This window comes from Sorex araneus, chromosome 3 (assembly GCF_027595985.1).
Source record: "Sorex araneus isolate mSorAra2 chromosome 3, mSorAra2.pri, whole genome shotgun sequence".
NCBI classification, from domain to species: Eukaryota; Metazoa; Chordata; class Mammalia; order Eulipotyphla; family Soricidae; genus Sorex; species Sorex araneus.
This window is the reverse complement of record NC_073304.1, coordinates 167776053-167792275: the sequence shown is the minus strand read 5'-3', so window position 1 is coordinate 167792275 and position 16223 is coordinate 167776053. Positions and strand designations below refer to the sequence as shown.

The following is a 16223-nucleotide window of genomic DNA, read 5'->3' as shown; positions in this document are numbered from 1 at the left end:
GCCGTGTTATTTTGTTTTAGGGCCACACCCAGTGCTGGTCAGGGCTCACTCCTGGCTCTGCACTCAGGAGTCACTCTCACGGGTGCCGGCGATCGAACCCAGGTTGGCTGTGTGCAAGACAATAGCCCTTCCTGCTGTGCTATCCCTCCAGCCCCTCGTGGGGCCTCTGTGGAAGGGGATAGGACAGGACAGAGGACGTAGTTTGCTAAGGTACCTCGTGGGCAGAAATCTGCTTCCCCAGGGGGTGCTGTGTGTTAGGGGGAGGCCGGCCGGCTCCCCTCTCTGGCCTCTAGGGCCCGGGAGCCTGTGGTCCCCTCCCTCGTGACTCTGCCTCTGCACCTAGGGTTGTTCCAGGCAAGGTCGAATTCGCTTTGGCTACTAGAGGGGACTCGAGCTCTTCCTGGTGGCTGGGCGAGAGGGGGACAGGCGCGACTTCGGTCCTGCCTTGGTGAAGAGGCCTGGTCGGGTCTGGGGGAGCAGGTGCTAGATTTCAGAACTGCCATGATGCAGAGGCGTAGTTGGATGGACAGGGGGCACCTGGAGCCCCACTTCTGCTTCTCCAGGTGACTGGAGTGGGGAAGCCACATCTGGCACATCTGTCTGGTGGTGGCTTGTGTGAGCTGAAGTGTCAGAGGAGCAGGTCTGTCTGTTCTGCAGGGACAGAGACATGGGGGGCTTCGGTACAAGCCACTGGTTGGGGGGCCAGGCCCAGGGTGAGGGGTCTGTGACATTTTCTCCTCTGTTGAACCCCAGGAACCCAGATGGGCCAAGCCCGGTTTGTGTCAAATGGAAGTTCCTCTGTGGGTGCTCCGTGGGCAGCTCGACCCGTTAGAGAAGAACCTGTCCTTCAAAGTCCTGGACACAGGGACCTTGTCACGCATCCAGCTGTCAAATGCAAGGCAACGAGTATTAGGGAAGAGCCGCTAAACATGGTCTCTCAGCCAGTGTCTCCTAACGAAAATCCCCACAAGAAGTTCCTTTGAGAATTAGGTTCCCTAATGTTGCACCCCACTGATGAGTCAATTTCCAGAAAGAATTCTTTTAGATCTAGGAGTTAATTTTTGTTAATATTTTATTTGATGGGCTGGAGCAATAGCCCAGCAGGTAGGGTGTTTGCCTTGCATGAAGCCAACCCCCGGTTTGATTCCTCCGTCCCTCTCAGAGAGCCCGGCAAGCTACCGGGAGTATCCCACTCGCACGGCAGAGCCTGGCAAGCTACCCATGGTGTATTCAATATGCCAAAAACAGTAACAGCAAGTCTCACAATGTAGGCATTACTGGTGCCCACTCGAGCAAATCGATGAACAACGGACGGCAGTGCGACAGTGATTTTATTTGATGGTTTAGCATTGCGGCAGGGGGTGAGGGGGTGGCAGTAAGCTGTGCTCAGGGCTTACCCCTGGCTCTGTGCTTAGGGAATCACTCCTTCCAGTGCTAGGGAGATCATAGACAGTGCCAGGAATAGAACCTGGGTCAACCACACCCAAGACAAGTGCCCCACCCGCTGAGCTATCTCTCTGGCCGTAGGATTGATTTTTTCCCCCTCCCAAGAATAGGAAACAGGGGCTGGAGCAATAGTACAGCAGGTAGGGCATTTGCCTTGCATGCGGCCGACCCGGATTCGATATCCAGCATCCCATATAGTTCTCCAAGCACCGCCAGGAGTAATTCCTTAGTGCAAAGCCAGGAGTAACCTCTGAGCATTGCTGGGTGTGACCCAAAAAGAAAACAAAACAAATTAAAGGAAAGAGTGGGAGATTTCTGGTAAAGTGCCACATTTCCCTGCTTGGTTTGATTGCTGGGAGGCTCCCGTCAGATTGCTTGTTAATCCCCGTGAGTGTGTGTTTTGGTTCCCTGGCTAAATATGAACTCCCTGCTTCCTCAGCCCCACGGTCCCTTCCTGACCCCCGTTTCTCTAGCTGTGATTGGAAAGAGGCAGATGGTTAGGGAACCACCTGGGACAATAGACATCCATGGGCTCCGGATAAGCCGGGCAAAGGGCACGTGGGTGGGGTCGGGTGGGGGGCAGCATCCCGCACCGTCCAGCAGCACCGTCTTCAGAGATAACGGGCAGCGTCTGCACTGGTCCCCCACCGCCACCCTCGGGGGACACAGCGGTGAGGACCTCTCTGGTCTCCTCTAGTTTAATTGGTGAGAGGAAGTGGTGCCACTCACCCGCGCTCCATGTTGGAGGGATTTAATTAGATCTAATGACCAGATAAACGGAGAATCCCGAGGAAGAACCTTGGAGGACTGATCAGTGTGAAGAGGTTCTGTTGTATTTCCCGGCACTCGTCACTGTGGGGAGGAGGGCACGGCCAGGGGCCTGCAGCAGAGGTTGGCGCGGGTGGGGGCTGGAGGGGGAGCTGAGGATACAGCACTCAGCCCCAGAGTGAGTCAGCTCTGTCGGGAGGCAGGGATGCTCCCTCACATATTCCCCTGCGCTGCTGATGGTTCTTGCCAATCAAACCACCTTGTCTTCTCCTCGGCCTGTTCTCCGGGGCTCCGGCGCCATCACCCCTACATCTCTCTCAGCCTTCCCCGCCAGCCTCTGGGTCACCAGGAATCACAGGTGCTTTCCCACGGCGGGGAGCGGTCCTCCCCTCAGGCACCACCTGGGTGATTCTGGCCCCGGAGCTCCCGGGGGGGGGGGGATTCCTGGAGGCAGAGTGGGGCGCGTGTGCGCCAAGGGAGCCAGGGAATTAAACCAGTTGGGAATTTTGCAGCATCTGACTCATTCCCCAGCGCGGGTGGAAGAAAGAGCCGCAGGCAGCCACGCGCCTGGCGAGAAGAGAGAGTTGCGTGAAGCTCCCCGGCTTTGGTTCGGGATCTCACCTGTGACTTGGTTTCTTCCCACGGCAAGACCCGATGCAGTGCCAGCCCTCAGAGAACATGCAGGACGGCCAAGCCCTTCACTGCATTATCTAAAAACGCGCCCCTGTGCTCGCCTGCCCATGGGGAGTTTTAAAGCTTAGGGAAACGAACAGCTTGCCAAACTTCACTCACCCTCGGAGCGAGGAGTTGACCCTCGGTCTTGCCTTCTGGTGCCCAACATGATGGGGGGGGCGCAGAACTGGCCACAGCCCTTTCTGGGTCCCATCCTCACCACAACCTGCTCCATGAGACCTCAGTGAACTCACCTGTGAAATGGGCTGGCTGGGCAGCGTCTTTGTGGAGATAGAAGTGGCTGTTGCTTTTCCTCTCCCGGAGATCTGATAACGTGGAGTTGATTTGTGGGGAGCCTGCAGCCCACCCTGCCCCCTTTCCTCTACCCCGCAAGCCCTGCACGAGGCCATAAACAGCAGTAATGTGATGTTAACTCTGTTTATAGGCTCTCTGCCCCCCAGGAGATGGATTTACATAGGAGCTAAATGAATTTCACCAGTACCTGGAGCAGTATTTTATTTTACTGCTGCTGGACACCTGGTCTCAGCTCAGCCATTAAGAAAGCATCACACACACACACACACACACACACACACAGGACACACCACAATAGCTCTGGCAACAGGACCACTAGAGCAGAAGGCAGATGAGCCGCCCTCTTCCCACCCATCTCGTCCCAACTCTCCACAAGGCTTCTAGGATGCTCTGAAGGTACCTGTCGGGTTGTCTTATCCCTTCCCTCCTCGGGGTTCTGGTGATAGGAGAGTTTAGGGTCCAAGTGACTTGAATCGTGGTCTGCGTTCTCTGCCTTGCGTTTGGCTTTTGTAGGTCTAGAGCTGTGAACATGCTGGTGAGGAAACCTTATCCTCCCCCCGTGGCTCCTGTCTGCGGACCAGCCCCTCTCCCTGGCTTAGTCATTGTTGACTTTCAGGGACTGACAGCTCACCTGGAATGGCTCGGATAAATGGCTCATCTGGATGGCCCCTGTACCCACGGGTTTTCCAGTAAATAGATGATGGGAACTCCTGGTGGGGGTAAATACAGGATGAGCCAGGGATGAGTTTATACGATCAGGGGACCTGGGGCCACTCGGAAGTTTGGTGCCCAACCCTGGAGGACATTAGAGGCTGCCGGCGTCCACACAGCAGGGCTGCGCCAGCCATGAGATGTGGGGGTGGAACTTGAGGCGCTCCCCGTGCCGGGCTCTGCCTCTTGTGCTTTTTCCACAGTGCCTTTTCTGGTTGTCTTAATAACATTCCCTTCTCTCTGGCTAACTTTATTATAAAATACAGTAGCTGAAAGGTAGGCAGTACAGAATGTGAGGTTGTCAACCGTTCATGCTATCAGTAACGGTTCCGGTCAACACCAGGCTATTAGCAGTTGGGTTGGGGGAGTCAAAAGTTACGCATAGATCGCTGACTGCGCTGGTGGTAATACGGGGGTGTCAATGCCCCTGTCTTCATCCCCGCTTCCCCCACATTCTTAAGGGACCATTAACAGAGCATTACTATACACGGTGCACTTGGGCAGAGGGTTTTAAATAAAGTACCATAGTAATTCATTTACAATTTACCATCGGCTTCTCATAGTCATTCTGAATGTGTGCTAGGATCATACCCATTGTACAGATGAGAAAAATCAAGGCTTAGGAGATGAGTACACAGCCACTAAACCTGCAGATAACGAGCAGAAGAGAAACATGAACCAAGACCACAGACTGGTGAAAGGTATTGAGTTTTGAGGTGCCTGCAGGTACAGGGAAAGAGATGGGGAACTCCGCGGAAGAAATCCTGCCAGTCTTTGTTGTACAACTGTGTGCAGTCTACTGTGGAGGGAGCACAGTAGCAAAGCATCTTGGTTTGTGTCTTCTAGAACAAATGAAACATGTCTGTCCTTTCCTGCCCATCCATCCATCCATCCATCCATCCATCCATCCATCCATCCATCCATCCAACCATCCATCCTTCCATCCATCCACCCATCCATCCATCCATCCATCCATCCATCCATCCATCCATCCATCCATCCATCCATCCACGCATCCCTTAGTTCAGACATGCAGCCAACTGGTGACTGGAGGTAGGAGGCTAATACCCCTGGCGTCTGCACTCAGCCAGCCCACGACTCAGGGAGTGAAGGAGGCATCCTGGGACTGAAAGACTACGGTGCCACTCCCTGTCACCATCACCCTCCCCCAGGCGCCAGGAGGGGCAGCTGCACTGGAAGGAACTGAAAATGATAGGAATAGACTGGAGAGGGGTAAAGGTGCTTGCCTGGCACACAGTTGACCCGGGTTCGATCCCCGGCATCCCATACAATTCCCTGAGCATCGCCAGGAGTGATTATTGAGTGCGGAGCCAGGAGTACCCCCGGAGCATCATGGGGTGTGGCCCCAAGACAAAAAATAAGAAAAGAAAGAACTGAAAGGAACAAAAGCAAAAGCTTTGGACCAATTATTATTGTTATTTTTTAAAACCAGCTGAACCTGAGTTTTTCTCGTATGATCTTGAGCCAGTTCCCCCTCCTTGGAGCTCTGCTACCTCTGCGTATGGACGGCAGAAACCAAATGATATTGCCAGATTCAGAGAGGCCGGGGAGAGGGTTATCCCTGGAAATGTGAAGAAAAGCACATCAGCCACCCTGATGGCCAAGACCGGGAAAGGGAAGGCGGGCGTGCAAAGGCGACAGAGGTGGTGTGAACTTCTCCATCAAACTAGAGCGGATGCCGGGGATCAGGCTAGGCACGGACACCCCCGGGCTCTGCACAGTCCTGGGTCTTTGAAGTCGCCCAGCCCCATGGCTGGAGCCGAACTTTCTCCAGGAAGAAATACTATTTTCTGAAACCGGCATTGTTAACTTCCCAGGAATGAGGTTAAAACACACGACCGACGCTTCCGATCAGATCTCAGAGACATCAGTGGAGCACGTGGCAAGATCCGCTGACCTCCGTCGCGTGCCAACACCGTGGTGATTTCTCCGGAGAGCTTGAAAGCACTAACGAGTTGGTTGAAAATGAAAGAAGAACCGAGAGGAAGTTGGTACCAAACTGCCGCGCAGCCCGGGCACAGCGGGAGCAGGACAGGCCGGGGCAAGCCCGCCCTGCGAGACGCTCTCCGTGCGAGAGGTGGAAATCGAATCCGGAGTTTTAAATTTTGTTTTGGGGGCCTGGTTCTATGATCAGGGGCCATGCCCGATGCTGCTCGAAGGACCAGAGGGGGTGCCAGTGTTTGGACCACGGCCATATCCAAGGTCAATGCCTCAACCTTGATCCTATCTTGCCAGCCCCCAAGTCACCTTTGAAAGTGGGGCTACAATTTGAGAAGCAGATGGGAGGTATTGGGAGGAAGAAGGAAGGAAGGACAAGGGCCGTGTGAACTCAGAGGGACTCCTGGAGGCAAGCCAGGCATAGGGGAGGGGAGGGAGAGACAGCAGGGGAGAAGCTGAGCGTATGAGTCTCGAGACTCTGCGGAGGATGGACCAGGAAGGCTTGGCCGGGAGGTGGCGGCTGCAGAGTCTAGGACAGCGTCTGGAGCCGGGAGGCCACATTTCGCGCTGGGCTGGGGATCTCCAGGGCCTCACCTTAGAGTACTTAGAGGCCACCCTGTGATGCCCGGGGGACCACGTGATGTGGAGGCATCAAACCTGGGTCTGGGCCGTGCTAGGTCTGTGCCCTAAGCACTGTGCTTTCTGGCCCTCCTGAGGCAGATCACTTTAAACATGTGCAGATTAAAAAAGAGAGTGGGGAGGACACTGGGGGAGCCTCCCAGCAGTGGAAATGACAAGGTCACAGGGCCATGAGCCTCGGCAGACTCACACCAGGGGTCTGGCGGCACCTGGAAGAAGGGGCTCGAAAGACAAAGGGACATAGGCTTGCGACGGATTCTGGAGACCCCCTTGCCATGAGGAAGGCCGGGGTGAGGGAAGACAGCACAGAGCAACCCCCAGCATGCAGCACCCCCGGTCCCCCGGGCACCCGCAGGGTGCAGCGGGGGTGTGACCCTGGAGGTCCCCAGCCCAGTGTGAAATGTGGCCTCCCGACTTCAGTCGCTGTCCTGGACTCGGCTGGTACCTTCCAGCCTGGTCCCTCCTCCGCTGAGACTCCGCATCCTCTCAGCTCTCACCCCCCAGCACCGCGAGGGTCTCGGGCGGGCTCCCCGGTCCGGGCTGCAGGCTCAGGAGGAGGAGAGAGTGGTCTGCAGCGAGGGAATCACCCACCGGGTCGCACAGCAGAGATCCAGAGTGACTGGAGCACAGGGACTGAAAAGGAGGTTTGTCCTGCAAGAAGGCACGTTGGTGGGACTCGAGAGCACATGGCAGCGTGGACACACGCCGCATCGGGAGGAGAAAGCGCCTGCAGATTCCGTCAGCTCGGAGGGTTTGGCAGCAGAAGAGAAGAGTTGGGATCAGAAGGTAGGCGAGGGTCATCCTGGGGCCATCCTGGGTCGTTTGAGGAATGCAGAGCCTGGAGCACCATGTGGAGAGAGGTGAGTGAGGGGATGCTCACCAACCAGAGAACCTTCTGGAAGCAAAATCTCAGAGAAGATAAGGGTCGGGCATTCACAGGGAGCAGTTGCCTTAGAAAAGAGGAAAGGAGCATTTTCCTTTGAGGAGGAAGTGGGGGAGAGGGGGTTCCACAGGAAGACGGCTTCCGTGTGGTGAGCAGGAGGGCGTGCACAGCCCTTCAGAGTCTGCTTTTCATCTCCGCCGTCTGATGCGGCTGCGCAGCGTGAGTGAGAGCCTCGAGGCACGAGGTTTGCATTGTGGAATCTGAGCATTGTCCTCGCTGCCCTCCCAGTCCATCCTGCCTGAGAGGAGGACAGCAGGGAGGGGTCGGGGTCCTTAGGAAAGAAAAGGCACCACAACAGCTGCAGCCGCCTCCGGGGGACCCCAAAGGATGCCTTTCTCCAACGTGCTTCCAAAGTTTCAAGCCTGGAGAAAAAAAGTCAGAAACTGGTCAAATGACCATCCCAGGCCTGTTCCCAGACTCGCTAATTGCTCCCCTGCAGCCACCTGCTTTCTGTCCCTGCCTGTGATGTATATGGACACACACCTCTCTCCCGCCCTCCTCCTCTCCCTCCCTGCCCCCTCCCTCCCCTCCTCCCCTCCCTCCCCGCATCACTCCCCTTCTTCCTCCCCCTCCCTCCCTCCCTGCCTCCCTCCCTCCCCTCCTCCCCTCCCTCCCTGCATCACTCCCCTTCTTCCTCCTCCCTCCCTCCCTCCCTCCCTCCTTCCCTCCCTTCCTTCCTTCCTCCCTTCCTTCCTTCCTTCCTTCCTTCCTTCCTTCCTTCCTTCCTTCCTTCTTCCTTCCTTCCTCCCTCCCTCCCTCCCTCCCTCCCTCCCTCCTTCCCTTCTTCCCTCCCTCCCTCCCTCCCTCCCTCCCTCCCTCCCTCCCTCCCTTCCTTCCTTCCTTCCTTCCTTCCTTCCTTCCTTCCTTCCTTCCTTCCTTCCTTCCTTCCTTCTTTTCTCCTTCCCTCCCTTTCTCCTCTACCCTTCTTCCTTCCTTCCTCCCACTCTCCTCTTAATCCCACCCTCTTTTTCTTTGTGTGACATACAGTTGGTGATCACATCTATACAAAGTATGGTGATAATTTCACAGCACATGTGAACAATCAGTTTTGCCATGTACTTGCATCTAATCCAGTGTTACTTGTCAATTGTATCTCAGTAGCAAACAAAAAGTTGATGCCTACAAACATTTTTTTTTTTTTGCTTTTTGGGTCACACCCAGCGATGCTCAGGGGTTACTCCTGGCTTTGCACTCAGGAATTACTCCTGGCGGTGCTGGGGGACCATATGGGATGCCGGGGATCGAACCCGGGTCGGCCGCGTGCAAGGCAAAAGCCCTACCCGCTGTGCTATCGCTCCGGCCCCAACCTACAAACATTTTGAAAGGAAGTTACAGGTATCACATGCAAGCATTTCATTATTTATATTTTCTAAGAACAAGGACGTGCTGTCATTAACTCCAGGGCCATTATATACCCAACTAATTTACTATTGGCATTTGGTTAGAGTTGGTCTTGGTGATGGACTGTTTACTTACGGACCAGGGTGAATCAAAGAACAAGGCCTGTGCTCACTTGGAGAACTCTAAGAGTGAGTTAAGGTATGAGAGATGGAGAAACGAATCTCCAAGTTGAGTGTGATCCTTGACCTGTTTTGACTCACATGCTGGGCTTCGTGCTCGTCTTAGTATTTGAAGATGACCAGCAGGAATGTTGGGTTTCCTTCTGGTAACGTGCACAACAAACTTGAAAAAATATCAGCATTGGGTGGTGCTGGGATTGAGCCCAGGGATCATGAAAAACATGAGCTTAGCCCTTGAGCTCCATCCCCCCTCACCTCCTGTTCTTATTCTCTATCTTTGGTTAGAATCACATAAACTCTTTGAAGCAATAGATTGGATCAGATGTTCCAATAGCAGTAAAGTGTGTCTGATAAAAAAAAAGTGGATTAAATCAATTAATAGTTTTAGTCAATGAGTTTATTTGGAAACAGAGATTTTTAAAAAGGTAATGCGGGGAGGGGGGGCAAATGGCAAGGAATAAGAGATATCCTCAGAGTGAAAAGAGAGAAAAACACTTGGGCTCCAACGCATCATTTTGCGGATAACCAGATTGCCCAAGTGACACGCCCGGGTTCACATAACAGGAGCAGGTAGCAGCAACTCTTTCCAAGCAGCCAAGGTTAGTTGGAGAATAAACTCAGTGAGCTGCAAGGGGTAGGGGTGAGGGGTGAGGGTGGTCCCCAGTATTAGCATGTTGCAAGCAGGGAGGCCAACTAAGAAGCTGGTGCTTCCAAACCCAAAGGGGTGACCGTGCCTGGGGTCCAAGCAGGGTCTGGAGTGCAGCGTGAGGTAGGAGGTGTGTCCAGTAGGCTTCATTCACCAGAGGGACATTGGCATGGGGCGGGGGAGGGGGGCTGAGGAAAAAGCAGCCTCTGGAAGGATGTTCTGCTTCCACATGGCAGCTCCGTCCGAAGGGAGGGCATGGGGGACAGAAGTCGCACAAAGGCAGATGCCAGGACGTGACATCCAAGGCCAGGCAGGCTGAGTCTAGGCTTCCTGTGGGCCCCATTAGGTTTCTCCGTGGCCGAAAGCCCGAGGGAAAGCTTCCGGGTCAGCGGAGTTCTGGGCCAGCCCGAGCCGCCTCTGCTCCAGCCAGACACCAGGGGTCAGTGCAGCCCCGGCAGCTCCGCCAGGAGCCCTCAGGTTCATTACCGAGAGAGTTTCAGGGAACCCAGCACAGCAGATGCGTTTATGAGAGCAGCATTTACAAGCAGTTGTAATTATGGTGTATGGAAAACAATTATTCCCTCCTAAAATTGCTCTTTTAATTTTCTCTTATTTATCCCATAGCGAATGTTAAGTAAGCCTCATTGACTCTCAGTCTGCCTAGAGAGGGGCACGGAGTCCACTCAGATCAGAGCCTCCTTGCTGGCAGATGAGCCGTGGACAGGATGGCAGGCACTCCCCTACCCAGCTCCATCCCAGGTTCAGTCCGCGGGAGACCCCCTTCAGCCTGGCCCAGCACCCTCTGCTCTTCCCAAACCCACCTGAGGCACCAGGCACGTCCCTGTGAAAGCTTCCACCCCTGCACCCCAATAGACTGAGTACCTCCATGCTGAACGTTACCGGAATCCCTGAGCAGACTCTGTGAGGGGCCACTCCCAGCTGTGCCCAGGGCTCACTCCTGGCTCTGTGCCCAAGGAGCACACACCACATTCAGTGCCAGGGACCGAAACAGGGTCAGCCATGTTCCAGACAAATGCCTCTTCCAAGGAATGCGGGCAAGGCAGTAGAGATCAGGAGCTGAACCCCCCCATGCCTGCTGCAGGTTTCTGGGGTGGCCCGGCCCCTCTGTAAAAATGTATCCATGTCGAAGGGTCAGAGAACTGGTGAGATGCCAAAGAGGGACATGCCACTATGAAAATGAGAGTTAGAAATGGTCACTCTGGACAAGAACTGTGAGGTAAAGGGATATGACTGATACCCTACAGTAACAGTATGTCTAAAAGGGAAAATGAGAGAGAGAGAGAGAGAAAGAGAGAGAGGAAGAAGAAGAAGACGAGGAGGAGGAGGAGGAGGAGGAGGAGATGAGTGTCTGTCATAGAGGCAGGCTGAGGGGTGGGTGGCAGGAGGGAAACTGGGGTCATTAGTAGCAGGAAGTATGCACTGGTGAAGGGGTGGGTGTTGGAACATTGTATGGCTGAAACCCAATCATGAAGAACTTTGTAACTGTGCATCTCATGATGATTCAATTTAAAAAAATAGTAAAATTTAAAAAAATAAATGAAGAGGTGTGTATACACTGGGGGTTCTTCATCTCACCTCTGGGGGAATAGGAGTCCTGAAGATCGGGCTCCAGGGTAGATATGAAGGGAAGAGACACATCCCAGATCTTCACCGTCAGAAGCATTGACATTTAGTAAAGCAATTAGGCAGTGATATGAGATCATTTCTCAGGCTGTCGTGGAATGATCACTGGGGGTGGATGGAGGCCAGACTCCCCACGGGGAGGGCTCTTCCTTTGATTAAAAGTGTGCGTATTGCTGGGTGGAGGAGGCTGAAATTTCAGGGAAGTGCTATAATTAATCAGTTCATCTCAGAATGGCCTTGATGTTTTATTATTTTTTTGGATTTTTTTGGGTCACACCCAAATGCCGGAGGTCAAACCAGGGTCAGGGGCTGGAGCAACAGCACAGTGGATAGGGCGTTTACCTTGCATGCGGCTGACCCGGGTCGATTCCCAGCATCCTATATGGTCCCCTGAGCACCACAAGGAATAATTCCTGAGTGCAGAGCCAGAAGTAACCCCTGAGCATTGCCGGGTGTGACCCAATAGAAAAAAAAGAAAAAACAGGGTCAGCCGCGTGCAAGGCAGATGCCCTCCCCGCTATGCTGTGGCTCCAGCCTCCAGCCCCCCGCCTTGGTGCTGTGACATCTCTTCTTCATGGTGGTGGCTTGAATGGGGAAAGGAGTGCTGGTGCCCAAGTCCCGTGAGAATCAGATCCCATGGCTTTCCGACACTTTGGACTTTTCTCTGTCCATCAACGATCCGCTGATCTTGAAATGCCACAGGGATTTCTGTATTCTTTCATTTCACCCCCGCCCCCCACCCTCGTCACAAGGGTAGAGAGAGCACTTAGTGAGAAGCAGTCCTGGAGCAAACGAAGGTCCTTCCCGTAGCCCCGTGCAGCCTCGAGTGGAGGGCGGGAGCCTGTAAGGCGAGAGATGGTGCGGTGGGTAAGGGGCTTGCCCTGCATGCAGCCGTCTCCGGTTCGATCCCCAGGACAGCATAACAGCATCAGAGAAAAGAAATGGGCCCCAGACTCAGACTCTACACGTGGATGGGGTACAGGGGACCAAATTTGCAACCTCCCGCCCACCAGGCAGAAGCCTGAAAAGGCATTCACACTCCCGTGAATTAACTCATTTCCTTTTGCCACACCCCTGGAGGTGAGCTGAAGGTGAGTGCTGAACATAGTTTACAGAAAATATGAAACAGCTGAGGTTCAGAGACGGTAACTTGTCCAGTATCCTTATAAGACAGAGTCTGTGTCCATTTAAGATCTGCAAGAAAGCAGGTTATTATTTATAGGCATTGCAAGTAATCTTCCAGCCCTTCACATGCATTCATTTATTTAATCCTCACAACAGCCTTAGTAGTTCTGTAAGATTATCACACTATTTAACAGATTATAACTTTTAAAAATTAAACTGAGGCTCAGAGAACTGAGGTGCATTGCCCACAATCAGAGCTAATGAGTCCAGTCAGAGAGGTCTGCATTCCTTGGGGCATTCTAGGACAAAAAGAGTACAAAATAAGAAAAAAAGACTACCGAAAAAGGGAACATAAATAAATCATAGCAAATTCCACATTCCTAATAGTTCATACACAACATAACATTCAGAAAAATAATAGCTTTGTTAACTGCCTGACACATTTCTATACACATTTTTCTCTTTGATTTTTGGGTTGGGGGAGGGTGCGTTGTTTGTTTTAGTGGTTGTTTTTGGTTTTTTTTTTTTTGGCTATTTTCTCTCCTTGCGTGCACGCTTCTGTGTGCTGTGGGGTGTGTGTGTGTGTGTGTGTGTGTGTGTGTGTGTGTGTGTTTTATTGTGCCAGAGAGGATTTCCTCTGAGAAGAACCATGTGTGTGTAGATTTGTTGCAGGAAATGGGCCTCCCACAATTGCAGGAGCTGATTCAGCGTTCTAGGATGTTGGTCCTTCGTGCTCCTTGTGCACATTACCAGCCACCAGGGAGGCAAATGAGAAGGGGCAATGGGTCAGGACCCAGGAAGCATTGAAGTCTGCTCCAGGGTAGAAACCCCACGAGATCAAGCCAACGGAGTGTCTGCCGTGGGGAGATACTGAAATATCACACGTAGCCATCGCAGGGACTGTCTGGAAGGACTTTCCCCTTGGTGGTAATTATGCACACCTGCCCAGGTGTTGCAGCAGACATCCCGAGGGTCCACCTGGGCTGCAGACACAGTTGACTCGGCAGGTTCACTTCCATCTCCTGAGTGTTCCACAAGAATCCCCCCTCCCCGAGACTCTTCCACCCCAGAAATACAGGAAAGAGGTTGTAGGAGGTGCTGTGACCCCCAGAAGCTGGCAGATTCCAAAGCAGTGTCGTATTTTTTGTTGGTGGCGATTAGATGTTCAGTAAAGAGCAGCCATGCCTCGTGGGTTTATGGTGTCAGTTCTTGATTGTGATGCAGATTGTGTGTTGTGTCAATGTGCTGTGAGAGGGATGTTGAAGTCCCTGACTCTATTTGTATGGTTTTATAGTTCTCCTTGCTGTGTATTTATTTCAAGACACTTCACCCAGAAAAATAGACCTGCTGCTTATTTTTTTGTCTCAGTAGTTGCTTCCTCTTTGGTTGCCCCTCTTCATATAAAATTGAACTGGAGGGACTGGAGAGATAGTACAGGGGTCAAGATGTGTGCTTTGCGTGTGGCCCACCCTGATTTGATCCCCAGAGCCACAGGGGACAAGCTGTACCCCATCCTCTGGCCTTGCAGCTAACCACTAACTAGCTTGTCCCAAAATCCCTAGGGGCCTCCTAAGCACCATTTTGGAAGACCCCTAAAAAAAGTTAGGGTGGAAAAAGCTATTCTAACTAATTACAAATATTATGAATATAGCACTGTAGCACTGTCGTCCCATTGTTCATCGATTTGCTCAAGCGGGCGCCAGTAACATCTCCATTGTGAGACTTGTTTTACTGTTTGTGGCATATTGAATATGCCACGGGTAGCTTTCCAGGCTCTGCCGGGGGGGGGGGCAGGGTACGCTCAGTAGTTTTCCAGGCTCTCTAAGAGGGACAGAGGAATCGAACCCGGGTCAGCTGTGTGCAAGGCAAACCCCCTACCCGTTGTGCTATTGCTCCTGTCCATTATGGATATAGACCAAATAGAATACCACTCAGCTATAAGAAATATGAAATCGTGCTATTTGCAACAACATAAATGAAACTAGAGGGGACCATACTAAGTGAAGTAAATCGGAGAGAGGAAGACAAACGTCAGATTGTCATTTTCACTGATGGGCTACAAATAAATAAAGCAAGGGAAAGGCCCAAACCAATCTTAGGGTTCGGAACACAGAATTGATATTTCATGGGGAGAGGAGGTGAAAGGCAGAAAGAAAGGATAGGGTTCAAGAGCCAGTGGGGGAGAGATTTGGACAGTTTGGCCCTGGTCACTGTGTCACTGTCATCCCGTTGCTCATCGATTTGTTTGAGCGGGCATCAGTAACATCTCTCATTGAGAGACTTATCGTTAATGTTTTTGGCATATCCATTACACATGGTTAGCTTGCCAGGCTCTGCTGTGCAGGCTCCATACTCTCCGTAGCTTGCCGGGCTCTCCGAGAGGGGTGGGGGAATCGAATACAGGTCATCGGCGTGAAAGGCGAAAGCCCAACAGCTGTGCTATCGCAACTAACCTGTGAAAAGGTGTGTAAAGGCACTTAAAAAATGTACACAGGGACCAGAGCAATAGTACAGCAGGAAGGGGGTTTGACTTACGTTTGGCCAACCTGGGTTCAATCTCTGGCATCCCATATGGTCCCCCAAGCATCGCCAGGAGTAATTTCTGCGCGCAGAGCCAGGAGTAACCTCTGAGCATCGCTGGGTGTGACCCAAAAAGCAAAATAAAATAAAATAAAAGGTACACAAGGTAAAAAACCAATATTATCTTAATCCACATTTAGTATGGATGATAAAATATAAAGATGTGTATGTTTCTATTTAAATATATGAATTATATGCATTTATTTATGAGGTTGTATATATACACATACATACATAGCACTCTCTGTAGCACTGTTGTAGCATTGTCGTCCCATTGTTCATTGATTTGCTCGAGCTGGGCAAAACCAGTAACATCTCCATTGTGAGACTTGTTACTGTTTTTGGCATATCTAATACACCACGGTAGCTTGCCAGGCTCTGCCGTGCGGGCAGGATACTCATGGTAGCTTGCCGGGCTCTCCAAGAGGGATGTAGGAATCGTATATACATATATATATATTCTAAAATATTTGTGTGTATTCATTGCTAGAGCCCCACCCTGAACCTTGGAAGAGGCCCAAGCAAATGAAGTTTCCTGGCTAAAGTTTTCTTCTCTAATTCAAACCCAGATGTGACTCCACAGCCCAAGCTCATCATCCTGCCTCATCAGTAAAAGAACCAGGACCAGAATTCAGGTATGACCAAATACAGTTGCTTGAGGCTCACTCTGAGAAATAACTAGATATTCGGGTCTTCACTATCACCAGAAGATCTCAGTATGTCACTCGAATCCCTCAAAATATCTTGGTTTTTGCTTAAGCTAGAACTTGCCTATTGGACCTCGGCTCACAGACCCACTGCTTGAGAAGTTAATGAACAGATGAAGGAAAGGTTGGCATGTGAGTCCTGATTTTAAGTACGAAGTCAGCCCCAGTCATTCCAAGTTACCTTCCATTTGAGTTTGTGAATTTATTTCTGCCTTCCCCAGCAGAAAGTTCCTGTTTAAGTGGGGTCTGTTCATCTAATATTTATTTATTTGTAAATTCGGCCCAGTGCAGACTCCATCACAAATCAAATTTTTATTTGTCTATTAGTAGCACAGCTGTAGGGCATTCGCCTTTCACGTGGCCAACCCGTGTTTGATTCCTCGCCCTCTCGGAGAGCCTGGCTAGCTACCAAGAGTATCGCGCCCGCACGGCAGTCTGGCAAGCTACCTGTGTCGTATTGGATATGCCAAAGACAGTAACAATAAGTTTCTCAATGAGAGACATTACTGGTGCCCACTCGAACAAATCGATGAGCAACAGGATGACAG

General features: G+C 52.0%; 1 protein-coding gene across 3 annotated transcripts in view; it reads left to right on the top strand.

Moving 5' to 3' along the window:
- The window catches only part of LOC101539053 (NXPE family member 4), a 388567-nt gene that overhangs the window by 267468 nt on the left and 104876 nt on the right, over positions 1-16223 (top strand). For all 3 annotated transcript variants that reach the window (XM_055129854.1, XM_055129853.1, XM_055129855.1), the window contains one exon: positions 15459-15603. The gene's annotated coding sequence lies outside the window, so the exon portion shown is untranslated. The remainder of the gene's footprint in view (positions 1-15458; positions 15604-16223) is intronic.